Source organism: Trichechus manatus, unplaced genomic scaffold, assembly GCF_000243295.1.
Source record: "Trichechus manatus latirostris isolate Lorelei unplaced genomic scaffold, TriManLat1.0 scaffold00012, whole genome shotgun sequence".
In the NCBI taxonomy this organism is placed as follows: domain Eukaryota; kingdom Metazoa; phylum Chordata; class Mammalia; order Sirenia; family Trichechidae; genus Trichechus; species Trichechus manatus.
Window position 1 is genome coordinate 12904901 of NW_004443948.1, and position 15771 is coordinate 12920671.

Below are 15771 nucleotides of genomic sequence, written 5' to 3' on the forward strand. Positions count from 1 at the left end.
TTTTAATCTAATTAACTTCAAGTTTAACCATATATAATTATGTATTAAACTCTGACATAATTGTATATATATATTTTTTCCCAAGATAATTAATATTTTGATGTAATTTATGTCAAAAATTTTAATTATACAATCAGTTTTCATGGTCTCCAATTTAAAGTCAACCAGAACTTGAATATATAGAAACAGATAATTATAAAATTACATGTGGAAAGGCATTTAGAGACAGATCATCCAACTCAATTATATTATTGATGTGGCATCAGCCCTAGAGAATTTAAATGATTTGATCACATTCACAGAGCCTTGTAGTATTTAATTTGAAGACAGGATGCCAAAGACGTCTGATATGAACATAAAATTTAATTAGCTAGAATAAAAAAAGTTAAAGTAACCATTTAAACTATGTCAAAACTAACTACTTAAATTTTTAAACATTTACCTGAAACCCAGGTTTATATTTCTCTATTCTCATTAATTGCTAATGAATTTATTGCGTCTTTCTCTTATTGCCTTTTCAGTGAAGGTCTTATAACTAATATAGCGAGAAGTATAAAAGCTATATAATCATACCAGAAGACTGTTTTATTTTTGTTTTTCACTTTTATGTGCACCTTTAAATGTAGCACAAGCAAAGAGGTTTAAATATTCAACCTATTTATAAGAGAATGTGTATATTTTGATGAAGTCATCTTTCAAAGTTAAGATACTAGCACCTTCGTAACTTTTGAACACATTTATAATTAAGAATAAATATTCCCTGTGGAAATAAAATTAAGTTAACATTTGAAAACAAGTTCAGAGGTTGAAGAAAGATGATGGAGATGATGTACGCCAACTCCTGGTTTTGGTAGGTAAGAAACTGAAGACCAGGAGGGAAAAACAGAGTGATTGAGTATTCTCTGAAATTATAAGTACAGTCACTCGTGAATGAAGTGTGTACCAAAAGAAATATCAAAGATCTTCTCCTGTGTCTGTGTTATGTCCTGCTCGCATTCTTACCATTGCCAGAATTTAAAAAAAAGAAAACGATAAAGACTTTAATAGAAGGTCTCACTGAATGCTTACCCTCTAGATCTTCGTTTTCAAAACACCTTTAGTTTTGCCTCTGATGATCAACATACCTTTAATGCACTGGGATTTAGAGAGCTGTCTTTTCTAATCTGGCTTTTGTGTAGATATTTTTAAAGACACTATTAGTTTCCAGTTAAGTTCTCTAAACCAGACATTCCATTACCTTGAGAGGCCATTATGGGAAAAGCTCTTCCAGTCTTAGTCAACAAATATACGATCATGGAATTGAAACCAGACATAACTTTGACCAGGAAAATATTAAAACGTGTAGCCCCTTAATGCATAATTAATGAATTTTAGTGTGATCTTGATTATTATGTCTCCAAAATGTTTTTCAGCACCAGAAAAAAGATTATTTTAAATTAAAATAAAACTTAGTAAAAGTACTTTTTAAAAAATACTTTTGAAGATAATATACATTACCAAGTCTTATACGGAGAGAAAGTTATGGCTATATATTTATCAAATATAGTTTAAGGATCCTTATTTGTGATCATAATAATTCTTTAAGACCCTGAAAAAGTATTTTGACCAGTGTGTGCTTCATGTACTTTTTATACTAGCACAATTGCACCGATTAAAGACATGCTTTCATTTAGATACATTCTATTATTTGGATATATAAGTTTTATGGGAAAAAAATAAGTACACTTCAGTTTAAAAAGGGTATTGTGTGTTGTATACAGTTTGGAAACTTGTTTAGTAAATTCATGCTTCAGTGTACTACAGATGGATACATGTAGTACTTGAAAATGAAATATATTTCAGTTATTTATTTTAGGCAATGAGTACTGCTCATTCACCATTTTTAACTGTGTTTGTGTCATAAAAACAAAACTAGCTTTTGTATGTTACGTAAATAAACAAGGTGGGGAAGAAAAAGCATGGGCCATATTTGCTGTAAGTTAAACCTGTAAAGTAGTGTTATAGTTTGGGTTTTCTTTTTTTACAGAATATATTATTAATTTTAAATTTTTTTTTTTTAGTTTAGGTACTAAAAGTTCAATAAAAGCTTTTTTTTTTTCTTACTCTCCCCAAAGGCTGAGACACAGGAAGACAAAGATTGTATCTAATTTCTTAGTGAAGTTGCAGCCCAAAGTAATAGCATTAACAGTGTCTTGAGGCAACACAGGTTTCACAGCACAGTTGTTGGTAATGCTTTTAAAAACATTTATCTCTGTTTTATTTGCCTTTAAACCAAGTTTTACAGCTGTAACAACAACTGGATTTCTTGGTTCCTAGCAATTGTCAATCTCTTAAACATTGAAAAAAAAAAATACAAGGTGTCATTTAAAACCTCCATTTCTGTATAGATACTGTGCTTGTGATATTTATTTAAATTGAAATAATACAACAAAAAGATTCTATTTATTGGCTCATTTAGGATTGTTTATTTTTATTTTCATTCACATCCAGTTTATTACCAAGGTTGACCACAGTGCAGAGTGCTGGCCAACCTTTAGGTGCTGATCCTTGCCATGTGACAAAAACTGTAGTTCTTGTTATTGAAAACTCAGTTTTGATGCAATTCAACATATCAACACAGTTATAAAGTCTAACGCTTGGAAGGCTGAGAAACCTACAGTAATCCTTATGCCTAAAGTTCCCACCTGGAACTTTGGCCGTTCATTTCTGTAAAGGAAAATCATTTTTAATTGCAGGTGTTTATAAAAATATATATAAATTATTGTTTGTTTTTGCCAATCAAGGCAGACATATTTTGATGAGAACATTGAATTGGACAATTTAGAAGACATTGCTGTTTCTAAGACTTATAAAAAATCAGTTAGTCTAACTCAATTTCAAACCCAGCTTTCTAAAACGGTCTTATAAATAGTAATTTCGTGTTTGTTTTAGGATTAGCTCTATTCTAAAGTCAGGTAAATATTTAGGAAAATATTTTATGGATACATCCTCCTACACCCAATGTCACTGGTTATTAAACATAGGATTCCTTTTTATGCCCAGCACAAACTGATGGCACAGTTCTTTGGCACAACTTAAATTTAGTAAGTAATTTGATCTTGGATAATTACATTGAATTTTAAGGAAAATTAATTTGAACCTTGACCTGCATGCTTTCCATCCTAGAACATGGCTGTCTACATCATCTGCTAAGCATCGCACGGCCAGCATATGGTTGTTTCCTAGTTAAGCTGTTTTCTCCTGAGGAAGGGAAATACCCTTCAGAGTAGGCAGACATCTGCTGGCTGTCTTAGCGTCAAACCACAGAAGAGCTATCTTTCCTGGAAAGGGGGAGGGGATCATTTTGTTCAATTAATCAATGATTAGGTCTTCCTATGTTTTATTACCTTGTGTACTTTTTAATGGTTATTGCTTTGAGGTAAAATGTGTGTATTTTAAAGGAAAAGTTTTCCACTACTTTCAATATATTACGTTCTTTTGTTGTTATTATTAAATGGTGCTTCCTAAAGTGATTTAGAATTTGAATTGTCCAATTTCTCTCATTTGGGGAAAATGAGAAAGTAAACTGACCATGTATGCTAAATAACCATATGTATACCAAGGTAGGATAGAATGTTTTTCCCAAATCTGACCCCTAGAAGATGAACTACTCTTGGGGTTGAAATGGTTCACAAGAGCAGGTGCCATTATATTTTATTATAAAATTTGATTGTGTGTGTGTGTGTGTGTGTGTGTGTGTGTGTGTGTATGTATGTACACATGTATCATCAGGATGGAATCAGAGAGCGGAAGTCTTGTTCAATATCACACGGCAACATCCATGACAGAATGAAGAGTGGATATTGAGTCCCCCCCATTATGAGCTTGGGATCATGAGGGGACTCTCTGAGCTCTGTGATCATGTTGGCTTCAAGGTTTAGAACTAGCCCCTTGGTAAAACCAAATGCTCTTAGATGAAGGCAGGGAGGCCATATGTACATATATATATGATTTATGTATACACACACACACACACACACTCACACACATTATTCCTAAATAGACTTCTCTCCTTGAGACTGAACTAGCTTAATATTGCATCTTTAAAAGTATTCCTTGTTCCTTTTATTTTTCCTTTAAAAATAACTGCCATTTTGAAATACTTTGACCAGATTCTTAAATATTTTTATGTAATTTTTATCTTATTTTTATTTTTAGTATTCGAACAAGAGTGTTAAAGGTCATTTAGTTTTATAATTTTAAAGTATCTCTCCCTTTCTTATGCACTTATATTCTAAAATGTACTGGCTCTTTGTTTCAAAGTTGATTTATGATTAAATGAAATGATGCATGTAAAGTGTAACACAGTGACTGGCACATCATTGTAATTCCATACATTTATCTGTTTTTGCTGTTGCTTTGCTTACGTATTTCTCTTTATCCCGTTTTGGCCGGATATTATAAAATTGAAGGATTATGTATGTAAAAACTTTTATTTGAAGGCATCTGGATGCATCTGGTTTCAGAAGTGGGGTCATCTCGGACTCCATTTTGAATTTAAATATATGTTTGCTAAGATAGTAAAACTGAAATAAAATGCTTCAGTAAGAACATTTTCTTAAATTTTTGATTACGTAAAGAGTGAGTTGAATATATTAACTTGCAATCTTGAATTGAAATTACTCTTATCTTTGGATCCTTATTGCTAATGCAGGACATGCAAATAATATTGGCTTTTATTTCAAGAACAAATTAACAGATTTCTTTTTGTATTTTTTACAACCAGGACATCAAAGTTTTTAATTTAAATTTCTATATTTGTTCACTTAGGTGAAAAAGTAATATTGCTAAGTTTCATGACATAATTATATTTACTAAAGATTTGAGTTTTTGCCATCAATCAGAGTGTATTCTTGGGTTGCTCCCTTTATAGCAATATTTTGTCATTTTATCTTAAATAGCTGAGAAATAAAAATCTGAAAATCAAGAAAAAAAAAAAATCTCAGTGAAGTAAGCTCATCAAACCACCTTCCTTATCCAAATATGAGGTTTAAATTGTTCCAGAAGTCAAGTGTAGAGCTATAATCTCTTCAAGTAAACACTGTGAATTTTCTATTTGTTGGGAAAGGAGAACAGCACCCTTTGGTTACCACATTAGGAGAGAAAACAGTTGTTTTGAAAGCATATAAACATTCTCTCTCTCTCTCTTTTTTTTTTTTTTTTTTTTTTTTTTGGCCTTTCCGAAGAATAGTTAATAGAAAATACAAAAGCAGACACCCTTATTCCGTGATCTAGGTAGGAGTAGCAACGGGTATAAAGAGAAGGTTTGAGTTTCAATAGGTATTTCAGCAGAAACAGAGTTTGCTGGTTATCTGAATGTAGATGGTAGAAGAGATAGGGCTGAGTCAGAGAAATTGCATTATTCATTTTGGCAATAGCAAACTATCAGGTTATATTCTATTTTAAAGCCACACCTAGTTAAATAATTTGATTTTAGACTCAGAATGTATATGTAGTTTAGGTTTTGACTTGACCAAACTTTTATTGTTTCTCTTCATCTCACATAATTGTTCTATATTAATCATTAGCGTATTTCTAGAAAGATCCAAAATGGAGACACAAAATGGATTTTCTTTCTTTTATTCCCAATCTCAGTTTAAGAAAGATGATTGATGAATTTACAGGGATCATTTTAAAATGACTTCTAAAAATTGTATTATTTTATGATTACACAAGTAATATATGTTTATTATGGAACATTTTTAAAATACATAGACACTTTTGTAATCCCACTACCCAGAGTTAACTACTGTTGACATTTGGGTGAATATCCTTCTAGTTTTATTTTTCTACATATTATGCACAGAAAGATTCATTGTCTATAAGTAGATGTTCACTAGGGAAAAGGTATTCACTATGCAATTAATATTAAACCTTTTGTAATTTGTCCAAAAAAGAAACATTGAATATGTTGGAACAGATAGTCATCTATGTCATAATGACTAAATGGAAAAAATTAGTTCTCTATATTGGATGCTACAAAACAGCTATCGCCTGCAAAATATTACTAGATACACCACCCTGAACCAGATTCAACCCAGTAATCTAGGGGTTAAAGGTGACATATCCGATTACCAGTCTTATGAGCCACCCCCTTTATTTTCTCATAAAGAATATGATATTATACATGCTGAAAAGCACTAAGGTGATTATTTCAACACTTGTTGATGCTCAGATATAAAGCCCCTTGAGGCTTCCAGAAAATCAATTCAGTATCTGGTTATTTTATGGGAAATTCTTGGCAGTGTCTCCTCATATCAACAGTACTGTCTTCAAAAAATAATAAAATAACAAGATGGAGCTGCTTATCTCTTAAGTCTTATCATATCACTCTTCTTTTAATTGTCCTAATTTCCTTATGATTTAAGTATTAGAAGTCTTTCCCACATACACAGACTAACTCGAGTATCACTTGTATTTATTTTAAGACTTTTGTTTCAGTTACAAGTTTATTTAATATGAACATACCTAAAGCTTGTTAGTACAATTAATTTTAATTAGTACAATATAACTTAACCTATGCTGTCATTAATTATCAATTTCAGTTTTTTTTTTAGCATATACTGCTTTACCATAGATTTGTCAGGTTAAAATAAAGCACTATTAAATGACTTCGAGGGGTAAAAGATTTTCTGTTGGCATTAAAAATGTTGTTTTTTAAAAGGCAGAAATTAAATAAAGTTTTAAGACTACCAAAATATGGTTCATCTAAAAAAAAAATTAGTGGCTTTGAAAACTCAACCTCTTTACAGGCATCTGCTTGGCTCTACGTATTCAATGGTGAATGTAAAAGAAATAGTTCTTGTCCTCATGGAAATTACAGTGTAGTGGCGGGCAGGGACAGAGAATAAGCAAATAACCATACAAATAACTTTGTGCTTATAAATTGTGACAACTGCCTGGAAGGATTGGTGTCAGAACTGAGAGTTGAAATGCAACTTTAGCAAGGTGAAGAGTAAAACAAAAAGTATTTGAAGCAAAGAGAACAGCAAATTCAAACGGCCATCATGAGAAAAAGCTAGACTTGCACATGTTTGAGAAAATGAAAGATGGTTGATATGGCAGATGAGCAAGGGAGATGGCTAGAGAGGTGAGCAGGGGCTAGATAGTACAAGTTTCTGTAAGCATGTTAGGGATGTTGTATTGTACATTAAGTGCAAGGAGAGCCACAAAAGATTTTTCATCAGTGGTAGGTGACATTTAATATGCGTTTTGAAACCTGAGTCCTACCTGTAAAGGGAATGAATTACAGAGTAGCTGGAACAATAATGAGAAGACCAATTAAGAGGCTATTGAGGTATTCTAGGCAAGAGATCTTGATAGTTTGAAGCAGGTGGTAATAGTGGAGATGAAGAGACAAAAAGATAATTAGATCTGGAGATTGAGGTTTTAGCTTTATTTTAGAAGGATAAGCAGTAGAAGTTGAGATTTTGAAGGAAGTGCAGTTATCAGTGATGGCTAAGTCAAGCTTGAGTATGACCATGAATGTGGAATTGAAATTTTGGATTAATAATATGTTAGCTTTGTATATTATTTCAACAGGCTCCAGCCCATTGTGGTCTCATAAAAGTGCACTTCCTGCTGTTTCCTCAGCTTGAATGCGTTCCGCTTCCTTTTCCACTGGAGAAGGGTCACTCCTTTACAATTATCTCAAGGGCTACCTCCTCTGGCACCATTCTCTGACCAATGTGCCTACCTCCTGTGCCCCTACTTGTGATGCTGTATTCATCCCCTCTCTGCCTGTGCTCACGTGATGCTCAGTGCACACCTCCAGCATACTGCCTCAAAAAAGCACTTCATTCATCTTTGCATCCCAAGTGGCTACCTCAAGGAGTCATAATACCACTTCAAAGAGCAGTGTAGTCTACCCTTTTCACTCATTTCCCATGTAACTTCTTTGTAAAGTTAAGCATTCACATGACCTCAAACACCCATTTGAAAGCACTTAGTGCTTAGAATGCAGCCCTCAAGTCCTATTTTTCTGGAAGTTTTCCTTCTTTGTAAGATTCTAAAATATTTAAGTAGTTTTCTGGGGATAATATTGCTCAGGGAATTTAGCAGACCTCCAATAGTACAAAAAAGCCAAGTGAGTCCTTTTTGTTGTTGTTGGTTGCCTTGGATTTGGCTCTGACTCATGGTGACCCCATGGACAACAGAAGGAAACACTGCCCAGTCCTGTGCCATCTTCATGATCATTGGTATGCTTGAGTCCATTGTTGCAACCATTGTGTATTTTGAGTGCCTTCCAACCTAGGGGGCTCATCTTCCAATACTATAATGAACAATACTCATTTGTGATCCACAGGATTTTTGTTGGCTAATTTTTGGAAGTGGATTGCTAGGTCTTTCTTCCTAGTCTGTCTTAGTCTGGAAGCCCCACTGGAACCTGTCTAGAATGGATAACCCTGCTGGTATTTGAAATACCACTGACATAGCTTCCAGCATCATAGCAACATGAAAGCCACCACAGTAGGAGTTTTTTTCGACTGATAAATATAGAGCTAAATAGGTGTAGTGACTCCAACTAGGACATAACAACCTGTGTTTATGACCCTGTTGTTAGTTGCCCTCTAGTGGGCTCTGATCCATGATGATCTTATAATAACAGAAGGAAACATTGCCAGGTCCTGTGCCATCCTCACAACTGCTGATATGTCTGGGAAAATCCACAAATCTTATGATTCTAATGATTAACTAATAGAATATGAAGGAGCTTAAATGCTTCCTGACTGATAAGGAAACAATTTCTGTGTTAGCAGTACCTGGAGGGGTTTTCTAGAGTGTACTTAAGAAACTATACATATGCAAAACAGGATCTAGCCACTCTTACTTCCTCTTTTTCTTTCTGGATAGGGGAAAGGACACACAAAATAGGTATTCTGTAAAACAGAATTGTTTGTACTCTTGTGCTTTACCAGTAATCTATATATTATGTGTAAAACTGTTACCATTCTCCAGTAGATGTATATGGAGCCCTGGTGACACACTGGTTAAATGCTTGGCTGCTAACTGGAAAGTTGGCAGTTCATACCCACCCAGTGGCTCTGCAAGTATCTATTTCCATTAAGATTACTGCCAAGAAAAACCCTGTGTAGCAGATCTACTCTTTCATATGGGTCACTGTGAGTCAGAATCACCTCAACAGCACCCAGCAACAGTAGATTTATATTTTCAATGAAGCAAACTTGACTGGAAATTATAACGTAGTAATGCTTTAAGTTTCTTATTATAATCTTAGCTTTGATTTGTGATTGAAGAAATTAGGAAAAAAAACTTAGTTAAAATAAGATGTAAAAAGCTAATGGAAATTTAGAACTGCAATAGCAAGGCAAGATAGAAATAAGAAAGAGCCAAGTCCCATATGATTTGTAAAGTTTTGTCTAGCAGTGTATGGGAGACAAACTAAAACGTGAGAAGGATTGGTCTGCTACAGTAGCCTTGCTACTCAAAATATGATACATGTACCAGCAGCATTGGCATAACCAGGGAATGTGCTAGTCATATGGCATCTTGGGGCCCACTTTAGTACAATTGAATCAGACCCTGTATTTTAACAATATTCCAAGGTGATGTGTATGCAAATTCAGGTTTGAGAAGCACTCAAGTACATTGTGGTAAGGTGGAATTCATAGGCTTTGCACATCCCCTCCAGCCAAATGTGACCTTTGGGAGTAAGAGCCTGTCTTAGTTATCTAGTGCTGCTATAACAGAAATACCACAAGTGGATGGCTTTAACAACGAGAAATTTATTTCCTTACAGTAGAGTAGGCTAAAAGTCCAAATTCAGGGCGTCAGTTCCAGGGGAAAGCTTTCTCTCTTTGTTAGCTCTGGAGGAAGGTCTTTCTCATCAATCTTCCCCTGGACTAGGAGCTTCTCTGAGCAGGAACCCCGGGTCCAAAGTATGCACTCTGCTCCCGGCACTGCTTTGTTGGTGGTATGAGGTACCCCTGTCACTGTGCTTGCTTCTCTCTTTTATATCCCAAAAGAAACCAGCTCAAGACACAATCCAATCCTGTAGATTAAGTCCTGCCTCATCAACACAACTGCCACCCATCCCCATATTAACATCATAGAGGCAGGATTTACAACACATAGGAAGATAACATCAGATGACAAAATGGTAGACAATCACACAATACCTGGAATCATGGCCCAGCCAAACTGATACACACATTTTTTGGGGGACACAGTTCAATCCATGACAGAGCCTAAGGTGGATAATTTTTTGAGAAGCAGGCAAAACACAAATGTAGGTGAATTATTCTGGATCTCTAAAAGAGCAAGGAGTTGGGGCATGGAAGGGAGGGACATATAAGAGGATAGTAGAGAGAGTAAATCAGAGGCAGAAATGAAGATAGAGAACACATACAGAAAGAAAAACACAGAGGAACTCAGAGCTAGACACATCCATAGTAACAGAGAGACACGCAAAGAGAGACAACAAGCAAGAGCGCAGACAGCAAGAAACAGATATGGAGATAGAAAGCAAGAAATTGATTGATTGAATTCTGTCCCCAAAAGGTTATGTTGAAGTTCTCATCCCTGTCCCTGAGAATGGGACCATGTTTGGAGAAATAGGGTCTTTCCTTGAAGACATTGTCAGTTAAGCCATACCAGAGTAGGGTGGGTCCTACTTAGACCTAATCCTTTCTGAGTGGTGCATATAAAGGGGGAGAACAGATACGGAAACTGAGTCACGCAGGGAAGAAACAGACATCATTTGAGCCTGGAGGTGATATATCTTCAAGCAGCAAAGGGACGCCAAGGATTGCTGGCAGCCACCAGAAACTAGGAACAGTTCCTCCCACAAAGCCCCCAGAAGGAATCAACATCACTGATACCCTGATTGGGACTCTAGCCTCCAGAACTGATAAGATAATTTTTTATTCTTTAAAGCCTCCTACTTTGTGATATTTAGTTACAGCAGCCCTAGGAAACTAAGACAGACTGATATGATAGGATTACCTTCAGAAGAGAAGAGAAAGACGTTTGCCTGAATGAAGAAGAATGTTTCTAGTATATGAATACTTAGGAATATAGCTAGGATATTTACTAGTGGGATGTTAAGCAGAGAATACCCCGTTAAAAACCCGTTGCCACTGAGTCACTTTCTTCTCATCGTGACCCTACAGGACAGAGTAGAACTGCCCCATAGTGTTTCCAAGGAGTGGCTTGTGGATTTGAACTGCTGACCTTTTGGTTAGAGACTGAGCTCTTAGCCACTGCGTCACCAGGGCTCCAAGGAGAGAATAGGATACTTAAGTTTTTATTAATTGAGATACCATTTTCTATCAAGGACAGTAAATGGAAAGTATCTTAGGATATTCTAAGTATATTCATGGAAGCCTGTATTTACTTAACATAATCCAAAAGTGAAATGCTAGATTCTATTATTTACTTTACATTTTCTAGAATGAAAACTGTAGAAAAAGAAGGTTTTATTAGTAAGCATGGAACCATGTTTGGAAGTCATTTAGTCTATCCCTTTGACTTTAGTTTAAATTATCTAAATTTGTTGTATTTTAGAAGAAGTTCAGCGTAAAAGATTATCCAGCCTCCATCATCAGTATACCTTATATGTTTCAGCATATGTTAACACAAAGTTATTACTCTAATTTACGAAATTCCTATGCTACAGCATAGATCTTTTTCTCATTTTACACGCTAAAGTAATGACAGAACCGTTGTTTGTTCTTTGCATAACAGTGCATGTGTTCGAAGATCATTATTAAGTGGGGACTAATTTTTAATAAACTATATCTGATGTTTAATTTTGGTGTTAGAATATAATAATTTTTAATCTCAGTCTCTTAGTCTTCAAAGTGGAAATTGTCGCTTTAGTATCATTTTACGTTGTGTCATATTTAACCTAAGGTTTAAATAGAAGTTTTAATAGTGTGTATGACATTTTACACTTGCCAAGAGAAATAAAAGTTTATGATCAACTTATTTAGTATGCCTGAATGGGGACTTTTTATCTTATTCACTAAATGGCAGAATACAATTTAAGAATAAAAGCCAGAAAGGTAACAAGAAAGTGGGAAAGGACACCCCACAAAGGATTTATATTCTCTCTCCGTCTCCCCCACCACTCTCCCTATATCTTTACTAGATATTACTGTACTTCATCTAGATTAAGTTATCATTTTTTAAGTTTCTTTTCTCAGTCAGACACCAGAAAAATGGATTAGAAGCCTGTGTTAGAGGTAGAAGGACATTTAGAACATTTTGATCATATAACCCAGCGCTTGTCGTCCTTTCCTGAAGTGACTTCCCTTAGTTCTCAAATGGAAAGGTAGGATAGGTTGCGGTCTTGTCCAAGCTTGCTTAAAGGAATTCTTAGTAAACATGATTATAGCATATTTTCCTTGGGACTACCTCTGGAAAGAGAACAGCTGATGAGCCAAAATTTCATAGGAGAGGAGAAATATTTGTATGCCCAGTGGATTGAGAACCTGCTGAGCCTTGCCTTTCCCTCTGCTTCTCCCATTTTCTACCTAAATTGCCAGAAACTTCAATAACCCACAAATTCTATGTTTAGACTCCATGACATTGATAGGCAATAAAGTCAATTCCTTCACATTTTTCTTTTTCTTTTCATCTTTTATTCTCTCTCTTTTTTAAGTAATTGCTTCTTATGTCTCTGGATGGTTTCACACGGAATGCATTTTTTCTGGAACATAAAATTGGTCATAGTTTTTCAAGTCTCCCTCAAAGTTTTCATGATCAATCCCAGATGAATAACAATGCATTTCTCATGACCTATTCCAAAAGGCGTTTGGTTTGGTTTGGTTTACTTATAATGAGTTCTCTTAACCCAGTCCAATAGCTCTTATCTGTACATTATAGAAAGTCTTCTTAGTAAGATACAATTAATTCTATCACTAAGTTCAAACAGACTAAATATTCCATTTATATGACTTTGGTCCAGTTACTTAACCTTTCTGTGCTTCATTTTCCTCACCTGTAAATGGAGATAGATACTAATTCTACTTACCTTATAGAGGTTTTGTAAGGATTAAGTAATTTATTGTATATCAAATGCTCAGAAGTGTCTCTGATAGCAAACATTATATAAGTGGTAGTTGTAGTTGTATTCTGAATCACAAGGGGTCACTGTAAGTTGGAATCAACTCAAGCCCAGCTGGTTTGGTTTTTAGTATTTATTCTGCTAGGCACATTATTAGGCTGACTCCATCCATTATATGATTCCAAAGAATGTATCACTTTATTTTTTGAAGTTGAATGCTGAAAAAACTGATGCCATATGTGGTTACATTTAGAATGTCTCTGACTTCAAGTGCCAGTCATCTTCTCATACATAAGTAGATTTAAAATCCACATAAATATTTGTGATATAATATGTATTCTTCATGTATCAGTTCACAGTTTGTATTTTATGACAAGCGAATATATTCTTAAGGGTTTGTAAAGCTTTTGTTATTGGCATGGTAAGCATTTAAGTATTTCATTGTTGCCGTTCTCAAAATATATTTGAATGTATTATTTCTACAAGCAGTTAAAATAATTTGGAAAATATGTACTTCTGTCTGCCTTTGTGTGTGGCTTCTTTCCCTCATGGTTACAAGATGGCTGTTATACTTCTCAACATCACCTTTATGTTCAATGTAAGAATCAGCAGCCTGTTTTGTTTTGGTTTTACTCAGGAAAGCAATAACTTTCCTGGAAGTCTCACCCAATAGCATCCCATTACGTCTCATTGGCCAGAACTGTGCCACATGGCCACCCTTAGTTCCAAGGATACATATTTTTAACTGGTCTATTTCTTCTGCAAACAAAATTTGGTATTTTGTTGAAAGGAAGAACAGAAAATGGATATTTAATAGGCAACCAGCAAGGTCTGCCACACATATGCTGTTGATTTTCCTTTTTATTCATCTGGCTAAAGATTAGGCGTTCTTGGCCAATAGCTACAATGTTCAATATCCTCAAGGATTTTGTCATAGCCTCCTTGTCTTTGTTCTATGTGACGTAGGTGTTGTCTTGATTATCTCCTGTTCTCTATTCTCTAACCTGTAGCCCAGACCTCTACCCTCAGCCCACTGGGAGAACCTGGTAGCACTTCATGCTCAAATGTTAGAAATATGTTTATCATCTTACTTCCAATACCTGATTTTCCTCTATTATTTCCCAACTATTAACAGGATACCAACATCCATCCAATGCTTCAAACCAGAAACTTGAGATTAATTTTTCCTTTCTCTGTTTCCATCTCCCCACAACAAGATACCAGTATTCCATCCAATGCTTCAAACCAGAAACTTGAGATTAATTTTTCCTTTCTCCCTTTCCATCTTTCCACAACCGTTGATTTCCAGGTCTTGCTGATGTTATTTCCTAAATATCTTTAGAGTCTATCAACTTATCTCTATCCCCTTTGCTACTGTGCTTATTAGTATCACCATCATTTCTCATCTAGATAACTGTTAACAGTCCTTTAACAAGTAAAAATCTGATCTGTCGCTCTCAATTTCCATTAAAGAGCCTGACTCTTTAATGTAACTTATAAAGATGTATGTGATCTTGGCACTGAAGCCTAGAACGCGTGCTCTCCTACCCCCATCTCTTTGATCTGGAAAAAAAAAAAAAAAACCAACTGCTTGCTGCTGACCTCAGCAGAACTATCACTTCTTGCCAGGCAACTTTCTGCAAATCCCTGCTCTTCTTCCACCCGGCAGCCCCTGTAGCCCTTGCCCACAGCACCTGCACCTCCTTTAATCACAGTATGTAACTCCTGCATTGTGATTAAATATTTACTTGTCCGTTGGCAAATCTGCTGCAAAAGACCTCTTTAAAGTGTTAGAAAGCAAAGATGGACTAAAGTTTGCCTGACTCAGCCATGGTATTTTCAATTGCCTCATATATATGCAAAAGCTCAACAGTGAATAAGGAAGGCTGAAGAAAAATTGATGCCTTTGAATTATGGTGTTGGCGAAGAATACTGAGTATACCATGGACTGACAGAAGAACGAACAAATCTGTTTTAGAAGGAGTACAGCCAGACTTCGTCTTACCTACTTTGGACATGTTATCAGGAAGGACCAGTTCCTGGAGAAGGATATCATGTATGGTACAGTAGAGGTCAATGAAAGAGAGGAACACCCTCAGTGAGATGTTTTAACACAGTGGCTGCAATAGTGGCCTCAAAAGACCAGGCAGTGTTTCATTCTGTTGTATACAGGGTTGCTGTGAGTAGGAATCAACTCAGTGGCATCTAACAGCATTTCCTGCTTAGCTCCAAACACTGTGTATACCTTGCACATTCACAAAGGGTGTACTTATTCAATATTATTGTTGGAACTTTGTCAGTTTAAGATCCTATACAACGATTCCCTCCATCCATCATCACCAATAATATAAACTGGTTTTCTTTATATTTGAAGTTGCTAATGTACAGTTTAAATTGTTTCCACAGTAGAAATGAGAAGATTGTATAACTTATCCATATTTTTTGGTATGCTCTGCCTTATGTCTCTTTTTTTTTCTATTTAGAATCAAATGGTTTTCCTAGAATCAACTTAAATTGAAAGTCTAGTCTGGGATTGTACAACTCAGCTAATCTGCTTCAAAAGAACTTTTTAAAGTATAACAATAATTTATTTAACACCATATTCTGTTCATTAGCTCAGACTATAAAATTTAATGTATCTAAAATAGAATGAAATTATGTTTTTTAATTTATAAAGAGTTCAAATATTAATACATTTGTCC

The 15771-nt window shown here is 35.1% G+C and overlaps 1 protein-coding gene across 4 annotated transcripts in view; it reads left to right on the forward strand.

Annotated features, from left to right (window-relative positions):
* The window catches only part of ROBO1 (roundabout guidance receptor 1), a 1063338-nt gene that overhangs the window by 691689 nt on the left and 355878 nt on the right, over positions 1-15771 (forward strand). The window lies entirely within an intron of this gene.